The following is an 18092-nucleotide window of genomic DNA, read 5'->3' on the forward strand; positions in this document are numbered from 1 at the left end:
AAAATTGGATCAACACATTTCCGCTTCGTTATTTTGCTCGTCAATTTGGTCTTAGCGAAAATTCACTGAGCAATCGAAGCTCCATGCACTCCGAAGCCGAAGCGTCTACACCGGCAGCACCACGGCGGCGGCTACAGGTGATGCACCACTAAGTGCTGCTGAGCACTATCATCTCCGATAATAATGGTATCCGAAGCAGTTCGGTAGATAGCGCGGCCTTCGAGTATTGCAGGAGATTAGAAACCGGAAGCAAGTGCGTGTCGAGATTGCATGCATACCTTCTCGTTGCGCGCGCGAGAACTGTGCGTGCGGTGTGCGTGCACCGCTGCTACTAAACTGACTGAAGGGAGGCAACGCGCGGCCCGGTGCGAGGACCCCACCGCTGCGGCCGCCTCTCTCCTGCGGTCCACCACAAGTGACTCTAACACGATAGCGCTACGGGTGGAATCGCAGGAGCACTGGCCTTCGGTACAGCTACGACGACATATGACCAACGAGCCAGTTCGACTGCCCTGCATAGGATCGAGTGCTCAACACGAGCTTTCAATTCAACCATCAACCATACTGTACGTGGAATAGTTTTAATGCACTGTTTTTAAGATCTAGCTTGGAGCAAAACCACATAAAACTACAATTTGACCACACATGTTATCAATTACCTATCATACACAAGAGAAGAGAAATTTTGAAACTAGCACCGACGATCAAATACCAACGATAAAAAACGATTCCTACTAACAAATTCTCTAACAAAAGAATCACTAACAAATGTGCAGTACCTAAGTAAGAGCTCGTCGCTCGCAATTCGCAAATTAAATGGGTAATTATCTGATATCTCCACACGCTATCAGAATAAAACAAGTGTGAAAATTCAATAATTGCAAATAATTCTGGCTAACTTTAAACGCAACACCTCACCTTGAACATTTTGATACCTTGTAAATAAAATGGCGCTTTACCTGAAACAAAAAATACAAAACATTAAAATTTGCATTTCGATCATAAAAAAACCTAAAATAAGTTGCATTCAATGAATAAGTGTCATAAGAACATAAAACCATACAGACAGAGGTACGGTAAGGTCGTGTCGATTTCGAAATAGCACTGCATGTTAAACGAAGATTATTATACATGCATTTGGGCCACTGACAAAAATAAAACAACGCTGTTCACATACATACAAAATTTCCGTTAATTGAACTAAAGGCATATGGTGTTTCAATACTCTGACACAGATTTAATTTAGCATTTTACATAATAGCCATTCATTATAATTATGAATGAGCTTTACGAAATTTACTTTTTTACTAATACCATAACCATAACATGTTTAATTGAATAACCATTAATGAATTAGTTATTACAGTTTTTTAATGCTATATACGAATTTTATGTAACAAAATTTAAAAAATAAATTTGCATACTTCCCCCATCCCAAACCGTATATGGGAGAAAGTGGAAAGATTAAATATTGGAAACAAATTGAATTAATAGCCTAGCGAGGCTGCGGAGATAAATCATTTCTGCCTACGTTGTTTTGGCGAGAAACAATATAAAAACTTTAGATATTATGTACATATCGACGTTAGTATTGATGGTCAAATTTATAGATTGACTAGAGTTTACCCGAGGCTTCCCCTATTTTTCCCTTAAATTCCCCTAAATTTATATCGTGGTCTTCATTGAGGTTGTGTTAAGAACAACTGTCAAAAATTTGAAGACTAAGCCCAGCGGTTGTTATTCCGAGATTTTATCCGTATCCCGTGGGAATATCGGGATAAAAAGTATTCTATGTTTGAATCCAAGTCATGAACTAAATTTTTGCCAAATTTCATTCAAATCCTTTCAGCCGTTTCAGCGTGAAGAAGTAACAAACATACTCACTCACTCATTAACTTTCCCATTTAAAATATTAGTAGGATGTTTGTATATCGAGCGCAGTTCGTTGTTTTAATAATAATAACATTTATTTTAAAACTTAATTCCATATATTAACAAAATAACAATATAAAGTAATGCACGTTTCAGGTAGGTATTGGATTAAATGAATGCGATGTAAAGGACAACTTTATAAATATACATAGAATATCTAAATATTACAGTGCTATTTATTTTGAGAAAATAATATATGATATTTACACAGATGTGGATCTGTATTAGCTTACCCTACATAAACGCATTGATGTGATGTTATTTCCCCGCTGTGTACACACACAAACAATTATCAAGACACGGTTCATTTAATATTTATTTTTGTATGAAATAAACATGGTCGAGAGTTATCGCTTATTCAGGGGTAAAGTGTGCCACTGCCAACGATTATGCGCTTGTACGATTTTTCCCCTTTAAGCTCAAAGCTAACGTAGCAGTTGTTTAACATATATCCGTCGCCCACAAGTTCTAATTAAATAGGCATGATATACATAGAATAAAAAATAATATTAAGCTCACGAAAAGATCATACAAGCTTAATGAATCAACTTTTATAATATACAACAAAATGTATATATTTGTTATATTAGTATAGATTTAAAGTTTTTAAACGCAAATAGTTCTCATGAAAATCATTCTCGAACCCTAAGAACAAAGACCGTTACACGTGTGTACGTATGCATGTACCGAACTACATGAAAACATACTGTCATGGAACTGACATGAAGGCACACGTGGAAACACTAGTCGATCTGTATGTAATTGTAGGCGACCGCGTCAGACTATACCTAATTCAATTGGTGGCAAATAGAGGCAAAAAACTAATGGCACCGGAGGCGGCAAGCAGCCGTCAAACGGCGAGGTCCAATGACCTAAATGGTTCATTAGTAGGCCGCCTTGCCAGACTTATGAAAGAAAAATCGGTCACTGCCGCCCGCTATCGCTTTACTTTTTATGGCCTCTAAAATAGGGGAAAGTATAATTTCAATGTATGATATTTTATCTCACGAATTGATGAAGCCCAAGTAACCCAAAACTCGTGAACATCTAGTGATTTTAATGTCTCCGTCGGGGTCTATCCTCCTGTCAGCCTATCTTTTTTTACCACATTAAAGATACTGCAGCATAATTCTGCTGCATGTCAATGTAACCTTTTTTAAAATTTTGAATGGTTACCTATTTTTGCGCTGACATTTTTGCGGTTGTTTAGTTCTGGTTCTTTCCTTCAGTTTTTTTTAAATGTTTGAATTCGTATCCAGGGAACGAGGAACAAGGCTGACGCGAAAATTCGAGTTGTCAGATTTGTTTTTCCCGTTGAAGGAGACTTGTCAATAGTGCCTTGCAATAATATTATTGTATAATATTCCTCGAATTTCTTGTTGTGATACCCATATAGTGGTGTTCAGAAAGTGGGAGCTGTAACCTGGCTGATTTATCGGTTTACCACCTGCTACGAGCTTGAGGCTCACTGTCGTCTCTCTTTTACAAAAAAAGCCGGATCTATTTTCTAGTTTCGGGTAAGTAATTTCTGTTTTGCTGTGCATTTAGGTTATGTTAGGGCTCATGGTTTATGAATAAGTTCATAGTCGCTTTATCTTTCCAGCTCCCACCTTACGGTGTAGATTTTTGGTCGACATTGTGCTGCGCTCTGCACACGGCTGCGGGCTTAATTTATCGTCACCTCGGTGACAGGATTTTTACCTGGATCCTGAGACGGGGGATCCGCTCCTCAACAACCATAACCACGTGAAGATTGACACAATCTAATTGAAATGTTATACTTAAAACTTTATATTTTTGGCTTGCCTTCACAAAATCTTGTATTTTTTTTTTTTTAATTTCACTATTATCGCTATTTTTTAATTCTATGTTTTTCTAATTTGTTGCTACCATTTCGTGTCTTAATCTTAAGCAAACGCGGTCAGAACCTTTTTTTTATTTTTAATACATGTTATGCGCATAACATCTGCATTAACTTGGTTTTACACCCTAAATTGCATTGCCCGTTCTATATATATTATATTTTTTTTTAATTCTAAAAGCCCACGTAGGCCTCCTTAATTTGGGTAATCTTTTAACATAAAATACATGTGACAACCCTATAATATTACCCTGTAACCTCACTGTCTGAATTTTTGTACATAATAAATGTTTGTTAATATAATCTCAAAATTAAACGTTTTATTTATGGTGCATTGCACATAAGTATTGTGTTGTGGGGCTTGCCCGAAGTTCAAGGTGTTTCGGGTACGCTTCACTACAATACTCAGTGTTTATACATTTTACAGATATCTACTTACCCCCTTATTCATAAAACTTAACAAGCCTATGTTAACTAACAAATGCTTTGTCCCTTTCTAACAAATACAAATGCGGAAGTGACAGATAAGGACAAACAAATTTTAGCGGCATTTTAACTAAAATAGGTTTGATTGTCGTTTATGAATAAGGGGGTTAATGTTTATAGACTGTTTTTACAGACTTAGACTATGGCGGCTAATCCTTACTTAATATGAGATATAAATGCTAAAGTGAGTATGTGTCTTTGTTACGCTTTCACTGTTACTTAACCGATCGTGATTGTATGGAGATAGTTTGAGGCCCTGAGAAGTACATATACAGTTTTTATGCCAGACAATTTTAACGCGGGGTATACATATAAACGCAGATACAGGCAGAGTCAAGGCAACAGTTAGTAAGAAACAAATAATAATAAGAAAAACTTTTAAATTAAAAGGTGTCTCAATACAAGTAACGTGGTTTTCTGGAATGTTACCAAACCCTTGGCCGGCTTTTTATAATACACACCAGACCGCAGCCATAGGTACCATGTATTTAAACGTATATATTATATATTCTGACGTTATGAAAGGTTAATTTATTACTAACTCTTCCTAGATGCCTATAATAAATCAAAGATTGTAAAAGTTCCGCAATACCATATATAATCAATAACAGGTGTGATGATAGTGACGAACAAGTCAAGTACGAATCCCTCACGAATTATATCTGACCATATTCTTCAGACAAACTGTCTTGTAAAACCTACATTTATAGCTAATCAAATTAACTTGAATATACTTAACTAAAAGGATTAGCCGACGGATCACTTAAAACACGATCCATTTCCATGCTCAGCAAATTAATCCTGTGCCATAAATGGGGCTCTCTCAGAAACCTGATATAACTAGTAGGCACAATCTAAGCAATTTATCAAAATAGCGTCCATAAACGGGCTTCCTGAATCTCTAGGATTCCTCACTAACACTTCATAACGTGGCTAAGTACTCAACCGAGAAAACTGTTGCTCCCAATAATTACTATAATCGTGCCAATTAGTTCCAAATACGAAGACTTGCAGAATTAAGAAAAAACATCAACGTCGCTTCTCGGTAATTAGATAACCAGGTGATGTTTTAGTATTTCAAAGAGTAACGCAATAATAACTGAGTTAGGAGTAACGGTGTTCATTATTCATTGGGGTCAAAATCGGTCACACACATACATACTTACCTACCTATGTGAATAACAGAACATTACTCGATATTGATTCGTCATCTTCTAATGCCCGAGTGGGCAATATACGTCGTCCCAGTCGATAACTTGTCCCCAATCAGTCACTAAAACCTCATGAAACTCGGATTTATCTGTTAATTCAATGTAATATATGAATAATTCATGCAAAACGTTATGATTTTTGTAAGTGGGGTTAAAACGTTAGAAAGATTTCTCAAACGGATGTTGTCAGTCGAAATCAAATTAAACCGACCTCCTTTTCGAATCCTTTTCCCACAGAAAAGAGATGGGCCCTTAAAGCTTCTCAGAAGCACAACAAAGATCCTGTACATGTTCTGTGACTCATCTGGCAGAACCTCCACGCCAGACAAAAAACAAAAACAACGTTAGCATTTGAGCCTTTATAGCTTGACTTGTTAAAAGTCGACGACAACATTCATGTTTAAATTCTTTAAAGGTTCGTAACGAAAAAGAGTGACTATAGAACTATTTTTAAGTAAGTTATTATATGTAGTCATTCACGATGACGCGTGCCGTGGTTCTTATTTCAATGTCATTAATGGCTAATTTTGACAATATCACGCGTCTTCGTGGATGGCACTAGGTATAACGTAGGAAGTAAAAGTTCATTATACAAGGTGACTTCTAAGTCGTGAACATAAATTAGTATTTCATGCTCAGTTAATGCCGGACAATATAATGCATTGACCCATTTGTTGAAAATAATCTGAAAAAATTTGCGGTTTCCATACATTGTTCAAATAAAATCACGAAGTCAATGTATGGAAGCCGCAAATTTGATCCGACAAATTTAAATAAATGGGTCAATGCATTATATTGTCCGGCATTAACTGAGCATGAAACACTAATTTATGTTCACGACTTAGAAGTCACCTGTATATCGCGGGGAGTTCTAATCGCTCTCTATGATCGGGCATCGACTTCAACTTCCCACTATTCGGCGAAATCGAGATGTCTGTAATTGGGGCAGAAAGCTGTCAGTACCGCGTCTCGTACAGTTGGATTCGACGAACAAGCGCGTAGGAGGTGCCGCAATACCGCCTCGCCACTCGCCATCCTTCATACACGACATTACTTGTTCCCATAATCAATGTTTTGGGGCCGTGCCACACTTATTTATGACATGCTATTAGAAATTGCAATCGTATTGCTTTGTGGAAGCCTCAACATGTGGGTGTTCGTACATGTTTTGAAGTTTAGGATATAATTAATGCATTTATTTTGAGTCGTAAAACGTAGAGAGCATAATTGCTGGGTGTGCGTGGATTGCTTTTTTACTTCGAGTTCCGTGACCAACTTAGAGCATCTTTATACGAAATAAGTGAGTTTATAATGTAAAAAGTTATCTATTATTATTTTACACTGCATCAGATAAGTGAATGCAACCATATAAAATAATTTTAATTAAAACAGTGATCATTAGTATCTGAGCTGGTTGACTCATACAGAAACGAAGCACTTTGTTTTCGAATCACGGAAGTTTTACGAGAAAAAGGTTAAGCATTGTCGTTACTTATAATCTGACACGTCATTCCTTGAATACTTATCATAAATCGTCATTTATTCATTGCTTGAAAAGGAAACTTTCGCTTATTAATATTTCTTTTGATAAAAGGGAAATCATGTCACGTCAACTTACAAATGACTGCAAATAATACAGCCGGCGCGGGAGCATCGCAATCAAGGCCACGACGCGGTTTTGTGTTTGAAAACAAAAGTGATCACAGTTTACGCGAGACGTGAAATATCTCATTGCGTTAACTGTGAGCTTTGCTTTGCTGTTGATCGAATATGGCCCACGCTTAGCGCAGATGCAACTCAACTTTAGCTTACGATGCAATCCTAGAAGTGCGCTCACTGCGTTTGATTTTCTCAACCGTATAATTAACGTAAGACTGACTTACTATAACATAAGATTTTGCTCGCAGGTTATCTGCGTAGAATTCAGTTATCGCTTTCTTGCGAAAGCTATACAATTTCCCGGGATAAAAAGTACTTTGTGTTTTAATTCAGATTTATAAATTGGCTCCCAAATTTTTATCCAAGTTAGTTCAGGCATTTTTGCGTGATTGAGTAGCAAAGATCCAAACTTTTAGTTTTAGATATTATGGTGTTACTAGTTGTTACTTGCGACTTTGTCTACTCTTCGTCGGTTCTTCTAATGAAACAAGTTGTTCTTCCGAGAAGAATTCGTTTAGCGTGCACCTGCAGAAAATATATATTACTGAGATAAAAAATATCCTTGTCCTTTTCAGGGTCTCAAACGATCTCCATGCTTACCAAAATTTTATCACGATCGGTCGTGAAGAATACAAACTTTACTATCTATTCATAATATTACTAAGGATGTTAATCTAGTTTAACAATCGGTGCGTTAAATTTTAGCAAAATCTTTTCAGTAGCTTTTGCGCGAAAGAGCAAAAAACACCTTACATCCATCCATCCTCACACTTTCGTGCGTATATTTTAGTACGATAGCCACAGTACAGGTAAAAATTAAAGTTACACACCTAGTAGGTGCCAGACATCGGTAACGACATCAATTGCTTCTTAAATTGGGCTCGTATATAATAGATCATGCGATAATAGCGTTGAACAAACTAGCTATGGGCTTGTTTTAATAAAGACCGGGTGCCAGTTAAATACTTCCGTGAAAAAATTACGAGCCGAGAGATCGTTTGTAGGGTTTTAGTGCGACGCCTCCATCGATATTCGAACGAAACGTGGGCGGTCGATGCATTGCCGTAACTCCTTAAACGGACACATTACTTGTCTTTCCTTTAAGATAGTGGCTATTGGTCCTGCAAGGCCTCATATAATGACTACCACATTCGTTTTTGAAAAGAATGTGGTAGGTATATTGTCTCTTTCGGATGATTGCCATTTTCGTCCTTGACTGACCGCTATGTTAGTCGTCCTTGACAAAAATGATTAAAAATAGAATTAACTTCCGCAAGCGTGAGCGGTTCAGACCTCGCTAATAAACATCACGAGTGCATCGACAATATGTACACATTTCGATTTTTATTTGATTCGTAAAAGGAAATAAATGAATTGATTTGCATAATCGACTATGTGCTGTGACGGTATGTCTTTATTTAGTAAGTCTAGTGGATAAACCACAAGCCAGGCACAAGTGTAACTGCATGGTGTTGAATAAATAATCAATAAAATGTCATATTAAGATGCTAATACGGTTACAACGTTGAGGTTTATAATTTACAAATCTAAACATTTACTTTTATCGCAGGGCACTGCCTCCTATGGCAGAGCGTGATGGTCAATGCCATTGCTACTAAACACATCAACACCGAGCCTCACCAACAAAGGGCCCTTTATTATGATTCAGAAACATGTCTAAGTTTCGCCTCACAACTTCCTGCCTTCATATGAGTAAGAGCATTGTAGATAAAACAGAACACGTGCAAATGTCTTATGTATTACAAATCCAGTCACTTAGCTTTATAACGACATTGAATTGAATAGTATTTACAAATATAAATCGTTCACTATATTATGACCAAGAGCCACGCGCTATGTGGGCAAAAAGGAGGTGTGAAATAGAAAATCTATGTGCAGTAACAACATACAGAAGCGAGTGGTAAATATTTAATCATGGCGTGGTTTGGTTACACAATTTGCTTACGAGACGAAAAAACACGAGAAAGTATGTTTTTTTAAAGGGTTAGGCTTGAAAAACTCACTTTCCCGAAACATGTGTATACATTTTCTCTAAATGTCCACTCTCCGCTAAACGTACACTCCCAAAAGATACACTTTCAAAAATTGGGGCACATTTACGAAAGGTGCACTATTTCAAAAAGTAAAATGCATGTGTATTATTCACGCCAGCAAAATGAATGAATAGGTCTTGTAGAAATGGTAGGGATTTTCAAAGACTTTTTTTCGATAAAATCAACAGTTTTGGAAATAATCGCTCGGAAAGTTCAATTACTATGCGTCAACAAGGCGTCAAACCCCCCCCCCCCGGTTAGGCAACTACGGAACCCTACACTGAGCATGGCTCGACTACTAAAGATTGTTCATAATTTGAAAAAGTGCACCATCTGGGAAAATGTATCTTGAGAAAGTGTACCTATTGGGATGTGCACTTTTAAGAGACAGTGTACGTTCCGAGAAAGTGATCTTTCTGAAAAAGTGCAGTTTTAGAGAAAGAGTATGTTTCGGGAAAGCGAGCTTTTCGAGCCTAACCGTTTTTAAATTAAATTTCATATTCTGTTTTGTATAAATCCCAAAAGCGTAGGTTCGGTACTGCAAAGCTAATAAATGAAACTGTTACACAATTTTTTATGAAACCTGAATAACAAAAGCCCGTGGTGACTCAGAACTGGAGCTAACAGTATTGACTTAGGTCCGCGAATGCCCCAATTCCCTACATGTGCAAATTACTCGTCATTCAATACAACGCACGACTCATAATGACTGTGTATTATGACAGCACGGATATAATTTGGTAAAAAATATGCGTTTTTGATTTAGCTAAGAGACATTTAAAACATGTAATACTAATACTTTGGGGTCTATGCCGCAGGAGGGCCTCCTAGATGGTGTTTTCTTTTTATAGTTAGGTATATTTATGTTGTTTTTATTAATTTTGTTTCCTATCATATTATTGTATCTTGTGTTGTGTATAATCTTCTATATATAAATAAAATAATTTAATAAAAAAAAAAAATGTAATACTTACGTATTTGACCCATATATTGAATTAAACGAACCCACATCCTACGCTTTATCAAAACAATACAGAGAGTACACATACAAAATCAGTACCATGAAACAGTTAACGGTTACCATTTATCTAACATGCGCATAATTTATTTGGCACATTCGATTAGCTCTTATATGAATACAATGAAGATTTCTTATCATGTTTTCTACAACCGCTAACTCCATTCCTAAACTAGCCAGTATGACTAAATGATTGAAAATTGGAGAATGAAATTACATACCTACGTTTTTGTAGAGACTAACTAGTTTCTATCAAATGCTTATTTTGCCTAACAGTTGTCTATTTCGTCATACAAAAAAACATAATTTAAATACACTCAAGTATATGTGATTCCCGTTCGTCATCGATATCCATAATCAGAGTGAAGCAAGTTTCTATTCGTGTAATAAAAACGTCCTCTATTACCTACAATTCGTGGCCGCAGGAAACATGATAGCATCAGAAATTATTACGAACCGTGAAAAGGAGAGTTTAGGTAGGCCGATAATTAATGTGTATGTATATAACCAGATGTAAACAGGCGCAAATAAAATAGCTTTCACTAGACGCCTACCGCCGCGGGTGCTGTTAAATCGCACTGGCACAAGTTTGGTTGTGCCGTAGAAAAAATTGTACCGTCAGTGAAAACTCATAAATTTGTTTTGGTGCGCACGACGCTTCCAATTTGGATAATAAACAAACATTTATCCAAGGCATTGTTAGTTAAGTTCGTGCAATATTTTGTTTGTAGGTATAGATCTATCACATTTGTGCACACTTTAAAAAAACACTAAGTACACAAAAAAAAAGGACTACATAAAGCCAAGCAATAATTGTATATTTTTTTTAAGGTTGTAATTTGTAACATTTGTAAGAAATCGACTCACTCATCCTAAACCACTCTGGCATGTACTGAATGTTTGACGATAGATATATTACATTACATATCATTAACCCTAATACATGCATACTTGAGCCGCTTTGAATTCAAGCTAATTATCTTAATAAGATTTACATTGTGCTCGAAGATTTATTTTGATTGGCATTGTGATCGTGAAAGTGAAAAGATGACACGGTGTATAATTTCGACAGAGAAAGGCACAGGCACATTACATTACTTAATTTTAATTACGATTTTTTTTTTATTATTGTTATCTATTTATCATTATTCATATATTACCTGTTGCATTTTAATGTGTATTACGGCTGCACCACTAATTAAAGTGCGAAATGTTTATCTAAGTACGAAATAAGTAATGTTTTTTGTACTTTTAGTATGCATTTTCGCCAAGTCAGTCCGTCCATCCGTATTTCCACGGCTTAGTTTAGAGATTCTCAGTACTAAAAAGCTGTAATTGGCATTGGTCTCAAAAAAACAATGTTTATTTTTATTTATTTGAAGGATTTTGGTTTTAGTTGCTTTTTAAATTTTTTACCCTATTTAGAACTTACCGGAATTATAGCTAACCATAGTTGCCATGGCGTTAAAAACTACGTTTTTCTTTGCCCGTCACAATTATTTAAAAAAACGTAGTGTCTTCTGTCCCCTGGCAGTGTTTGAATTAGGCGGTTTAGTTATATAACGTTTATTTACGATGAAAGTCAAACAAAGGTCAAAAGTTATTTTGCAAATATACACGCGATCAATTAGTATTTTTTTACAAAAATGTTATAAAATGATTTAATAAAAGCCAATTCCTCGAAATGGTTTTGGAATTAGACCACATTGTAAAAAAGTGATCAATACCAATTAGGCATGGATACATATTGATCACGCTACCAAAACAAAAAATATATATTTTTAGATACCCTTGTACGTAGTAGACGATTTTTTTTTTCGTTTTCTCCTTCCTCATCATCATCCCAGCCTATATACGTCCCACTGCTGGGCACAGGCCTCCTCTCAGAACAAGAGGGCTTGGGCCGTAGTTCCCACGCGGGCCCAGTGCGGATTGGGAACTTCACACGCACCATTGAATTGCTTCGCAGGTTTGTGCAGGTTTCCTCACGATGTTTTCCTTCACCGCAAAGCTCGTGGTAAATTTCAAATGTAATTCCGCACATGAATTTCGAAAAACTCAGAGGTGCGAGCCGGGGTTTTAACCCACGACCCTCTGCTTGAGAGGCGATAGGTCAAACCACTAGGCCACCACGGCTTCCCAAACCACTAGGCCACCACGGCCTAGTATGTATTTATCTCCTTCCTAATATGTATTATTGGTGTATGAATTTAAAAGAAAACTATCACAGCTAAGTAGGCTTTATAATTTACCGAGTATTAGTCCACTTCGCGTGTCCCGAAACACACTTATGGAGCATTCTGCATACCAAATTTAATCTAAATCCGTCTATTTTCTGAGCGACAAGGGTATAACTTCAATCAAATTCAATTCAGTTTTTGAGTTTGAACAAGAACACTTTTTAGAGACAGAAGTCAAGCAAAGCTAACTATGTAATAGTGCCGGTCGGAACGATATGGTTTGTGCAGCTAAGTAATTAACGTTTTTACACGCGCCGTCAGTACTTTCTACCAGTTGCGTCTGTTCCACGATGAACAATAACATTATTTTACCTATTGTGTAGATTAAACAGTAAACATTGTGTTTTAGACTTCATAAAGAAAGAACAAGCGTACCAACTACCTCTTACACCGAACCATCGACATAGCACTCGATTTAAATCAAATATACCCAGACTCTTAAGCAGAGTTTAGACTTGCAAGAAAAATCGTGCAAATTGCATTACATTGTGGCGCTCGATTGACCACTACAAACTCGTTGGCTTTACAGCCTCACAATGTAATGCAACTTGCACGATTTTTCTTGCAAGTCTAAACTCGGTTTTAGAAAATTAATTACATTCCTACCGTGTTACTATAAAAACTTAGATACTCGTTGAACATTATACACACAGAAATCTCTCATTTCGGATTAGTCCAAGGTGTATATTTTAAAATTTTCTTTTTTGTGGTAGGTAAGATCATCGGTTTCATGATTTATGTAGGTATGTGAGAATATGGCTATAAATAACTAATTATACTCCAGAACGCATACGTCGCAAGAGGAGCTAGGTATATTATTTTAATATTAGCACGGGCGTTGAGTCGAGCGCGGTCGGTTAAGCATAGGCACTCACCGGGTGTTAATCGATCCGGTGACAAAGGTCGCTCATGTGAGGTGACCATGGATTGGAAAGTGACTATTAAAAGAAGCCTTTTTATCTTTAAAACAATTAAGCAAGCTTGAAAACACTCGCTTTCGTCTCCCAAAATGGATATAGCAATAACGATGAGTAATGAATAGAGAGCTGCTTAATTCGCGCCGCCGCTGCCTGCGCCCACGCAGTCTCAGTGCGCGCATCCACTCGGAACAATGCTTACTGGTTTACTTTCTCGATTGACTCATACTGATTCATTGCATACGTCTAGTGACTCGAATTAGATTAATGACACCAGTCTAAATTATTTTCCGTTGACACAAATTCATAATGTCAATAACAAAACTTTCGTTGACACAGATTTTTAGCAACAATGGCTCTGTACGTATGAATTTCATTGTCAGTTTCAAGAAAAGCAATGTTGGTTTATTCACCGTAAAAGGGGGGGTACCTTTTCTCTGCAACTAACTGTACTCACGACGACCCCGGGGTGACCAAATCAGAGTTATATGAGCAGTAAATAAATACACAAAACAGCGAGAAGTTCAAATGAGTGAGCGTATAATAAATGCATTGTGTGCAAAGAAAATTATTGTCAAGCCGCAGTTCAGCCTTCATTATGGCCCTGAACGGGGAGAGCTATGCCCTCACAAAACCTTTATATTAACAATAGGCTGCTTTACAGAGAAATGAATTATTATTAACCGAACCGGACTATACCTACAGCACCTCGGGCAGTAGATAATAAAAACAAGAATAAACATATCCGAGGGCACTCAATAAAGCGAGAATTTGGACAGGGCGGAAAACGAAAATTTACGGCTTCCGTGATGAGGTCTTCGTCCGATATCTTGCGGACGACCTTCAATTGCACGCCGAGCAACACACACACACACACGCACGCACGCACACACACACAAACAAACGTCACACCTGTATTCCCAAATGGGGTAGGCAGAGCTCACGAAGCGTTACCGTTTCGGAGCCACTTTTAGCAATTTCAGGTTTAAAGTTTGACAAAAAAAGGTACTTACAATAGTGACAGGTTGCTAGCCTGTCCCCTACGGTATAACTTAACGGTTAAGGTTAGGGCTTAACCTATCCATTGTCGCCTCTTACGACATCCACGGAAGAAATGGAGAGGTGTAATTCTAACCCGACCCCACACGGGTTCTCTCTTCACGGGTTCTACATGTGTATAGGCTTAAGGGCTTGTAGGGGCAACAAACGCGAGTTATTGAAACGAACGTGTAGAGTACCCATGCCCACTTATTTCTTCAGGTATGCATAAAATGCAGCGTTGTGCGCAAGCGGCTGAATGCGCTAATGAATGCGTGTCGCTGCGCAGGCTGACCCACGACCCACACGGGTTCGTCGCCCGCGCCGCCGCGCCCGCGCCCGCGCCCTGGCCCTTGCGCCTCCAGGACGATACCAGACGGCTTTATCATGTTTATCAGCTCCGACAGTTGCCCCTTGTTTACACTTCCCAGAATTTCCTGTCTTGTTCTTAACCGTATTAATAATAAATGGCAAAGAAAGGAGAAACCGGTTCTCAAAAGACTTTACTTGCGTGTACAGGTTGCCATCATGAACAAATCTCGACACAGGATCTTGGCTTTGAATTTTCAACGTTGACATTGAATTTAATAATTCTACATGTGAATCACAGAAATCCCAGTTAGTGTTTGCTTTATACCGTTTGTCCTTTTCAAATAATTATTACCTAAAGTTACGAATGCCAAATCTGCACTCACTTAGCGAATGCTTCTTTATCAACCTTGATAACCGCCAGCCGCCTTTTGCTACAACTTATACATACATCCTTACCTTACTAATATTATAAATGCGAAAGTTTTTGTTTTGTTACGCTTTTACGATTAAACTACTCGACCAATAGTGTCGAAATTTGGCATGGAGATAATTTGTGAAGGACATGGGATAGTATTTATCCCAGAAAATTGTATAGTTGCCGCGGGCGCGCGATAAACGAAGTCGCGGACAACAAGGAGTACCAGAGTTGAACCTTTTTATAATCAACTAGCTTTTGCCCGCGACTTCGTCCGCGTGGAATAGTAACTTTGGAAAGTGTTTAATTTATTTAGGGTACCAATTCTGCCAATAATAGCACATAGAAACCTCTATGGTTTACTGAAAATAAGCTATTTTAATACATTGCTTTATATCTAAACTATTTTTTTTTGTTCTATTCCAAAACATAAATATTTTGCGGGTAGCCATATTTTAGCAATACCTACGACGTGTATTCTACAATGCCAACACAAAAGGACTAATTCTTCATAGTGAACTCTTGACATCTTACGTCCTTTATTGTAAGTTAGGAGAGTAGGATTATAATTAAGACGTCATTCTTACTAAGCATAGCTACACATTTTTCCGATAAGTATACTTATAGTAAATTTGTTTGGAATTCCTTAAGAACTTTCATCCCCATATTTTCAAGTATGAAAAATGACGAAATGTGAAAAGAGTCGGAACAAATGTTTTTTAGGGTTCCGTACCTCAAAAGGAAAAAAATGGAACCCTTAGACCCTTTATATTTATATTATGTATATGTATCGAGTTGAAATTAAAACCCTAAACTCAGGTCAATAGTCCCGTCAAAGTACAATCGATTTATATTCGACAATGACGACCTTCATATAAACTTTCATCCCCTATTTCACCCTCACACAGGAAGAATTTTAAAAAACGCGCGAACAAATATCTATTTATCTCTTATCACGTGCCCAAATGCCAAGTTTCACAAATAACCATCGATTTATCTTCGATAATGACGACCTTCCATATGAACTTTCATCCCCTATTTCATCCCCTCACAGGTCGAATTTTTAAAAAAGCTCTTACAAATACCGACTTATTTTTTATTAAGTTCCTAAATGCCAAGTTTCATGGTTTTATCTTCGACAGCGACAAACTTCCACCATATAAACTTTCATCCCCTATTTCAACCCCTTAAAGCCTCTTTTTCGCGATAAAAGATAGCCTATGTTCTTTCCCAAGGTCTATTCTATCTCTGTACCAAATTTCATCCAAATCGGTTCAGCGGTTTTGGCGTGAAAGCGTAACAGACAGACAGACAGAGTTACTTTCGCATTTATAATATTAGTATGGAAGTATGGATTTTGTTAGGATTGGCACAAAGGTTCCACCCAGGTACGCGATTCAGTTTATTTTTACTGTACCTAAGGTCAGCACTTTCAGTGCTATGTTATCGAACGAGAGGCAATGCATTTTGCACCTATACGTAGGAGAGATAAGAAAACGTATTTTGGATTTTTCAGCAGCAATTTTGAGCTATGGTGTCAAACTGTCCTAGTTTTTATACAGATCACAGCAGCTATTTTCATTTCGCTGAAGTGAAATTTTGCTGCAATGACAGGAATATTTCTAGGATATCTGTAATTTGTGGAGTATCGGTGTTAGCGTTAGTAAATGGGTGAAGACTAAAAAGTTGCACACCTTAACGCAGGTTAGTTAGAATTACTATTTTATTTCCATTGTGACCCGAAAATTATCCATACAAATGTATGATTAATTTTCGTGTCACAATGGAAAAAGTTATTATAGATTCTAACTACCTGCGTTAAGGTGTGCAACATTTTGGTCTTCACCCAAATAACCACCACGTACGTATACAATTAAGCTTAAATCGCGAGCTTTCGTGTCTATAACACAGCCTTTATTTTGTTGTTTCCCGTTAAATTCGTTGCTGGCGGAACATGGTCAAGTTAAATCGACCGTTAAATTGACGATGTCTTCAAAGTAACATTTCTCATTGAAGACTTCAGGCTAGTACTAGCTAACTTTTCTTTCTGCTTCAATGAAACAGGCATCAAAAAGTACGCCGGAACAAGAACAGGATTGTCCTTTATAATTATGGCAGCTCACTTGAGATCGGACTGCACCTGTCCTTAATTGCAACGATGCAGTCAAGACTCATCGGCTGCTGGGCAATTCTCACTGGTTTCTTACTATGTAATGAAATATTGTTTTTATGTAACTGTACTAATTCGATCCAAAAAACCATATCATCAGTTATCACGTCGTCTTAGAGTGAAACATTAGGTCGTGTATGGAAATCAGGTTTAAAAGAGAACACGAAGCGCTAACGCTAATAGTCAGCAATTAATAAACTCCGTAATCTTTTATTAATTAATTAACTCATCCATAGTCATCCCACTCAGATCAGCAGATCATTGAGTGAAGTAATAAAGCTAACAGTGGAAGTAATTGTTAGTCACTTTGAAAATAATGTTTTGATTCACGACTTAAATTTTACCCTGTACCTCTAGGTACGATACAACATTTGTGCCTATTGAATCAAGGAATAAGGTGCGCTCGCGCCGGGGAGAGCGGCTAGGCACAATTCGCGACGTGGGTGCAGGCGGCCGTGGCCCTCGGGAGTCAACGTACGGGGACCGGTTTACTAATCGATCCCGTATTGGCCTGCGCTCCTGTCCGCACCTAAACGCGGCTAACGGCTTTTCCTCAACCAACCGCGACTACACATTTTGAACGAGTTTCAGCAAAAAAAAAAACTAGTATAACTTGCGCAGTGTTTTCGTCGAGTAAACCTATCGCTACATAACAAGTTTAGGCTTTCTATTAAAGCAACTTGTTTGCGATCTTAGGGGTGAAGCCAGTCGCGTATTTTCGGTCGCGTAATTTCTGCTTCATTTTGTTTTATACGAAAGTCCAGTTTGGTCCACTCATA

General features: G+C 37.5%; 1 protein-coding gene across 4 annotated transcripts in view; it reads right to left on the reverse strand.

Annotated features, from left to right (window-relative positions):
* Doa (CDC like kinase darkener of apricot) overlaps positions 1 to 18092 on the reverse strand; it is a 73628-nt gene that overhangs the window by 37327 nt on the left and 18209 nt on the right. Inside the window, exon 1 of one of the 4 annotated variants that reach the window (XM_074096451.1) lies at positions 279 to 377. The exons of the other annotated variants lie outside the window; for them this stretch is intronic. The gene's annotated coding sequence lies outside the window, so the exon portion shown is untranslated. Of the gene's footprint in view, positions 1 to 278; positions 378 to 18092 lie in introns of those variants that run through there. 4 annotated transcript variants of the gene reach the window in all.

This window comes from Choristoneura fumiferana, chromosome 13, assembly GCF_025370935.1.
Source record: "Choristoneura fumiferana chromosome 13, NRCan_CFum_1, whole genome shotgun sequence".
NCBI classification, from domain to species: Eukaryota; Metazoa; Arthropoda; class Insecta; order Lepidoptera; family Tortricidae; genus Choristoneura; species Choristoneura fumiferana.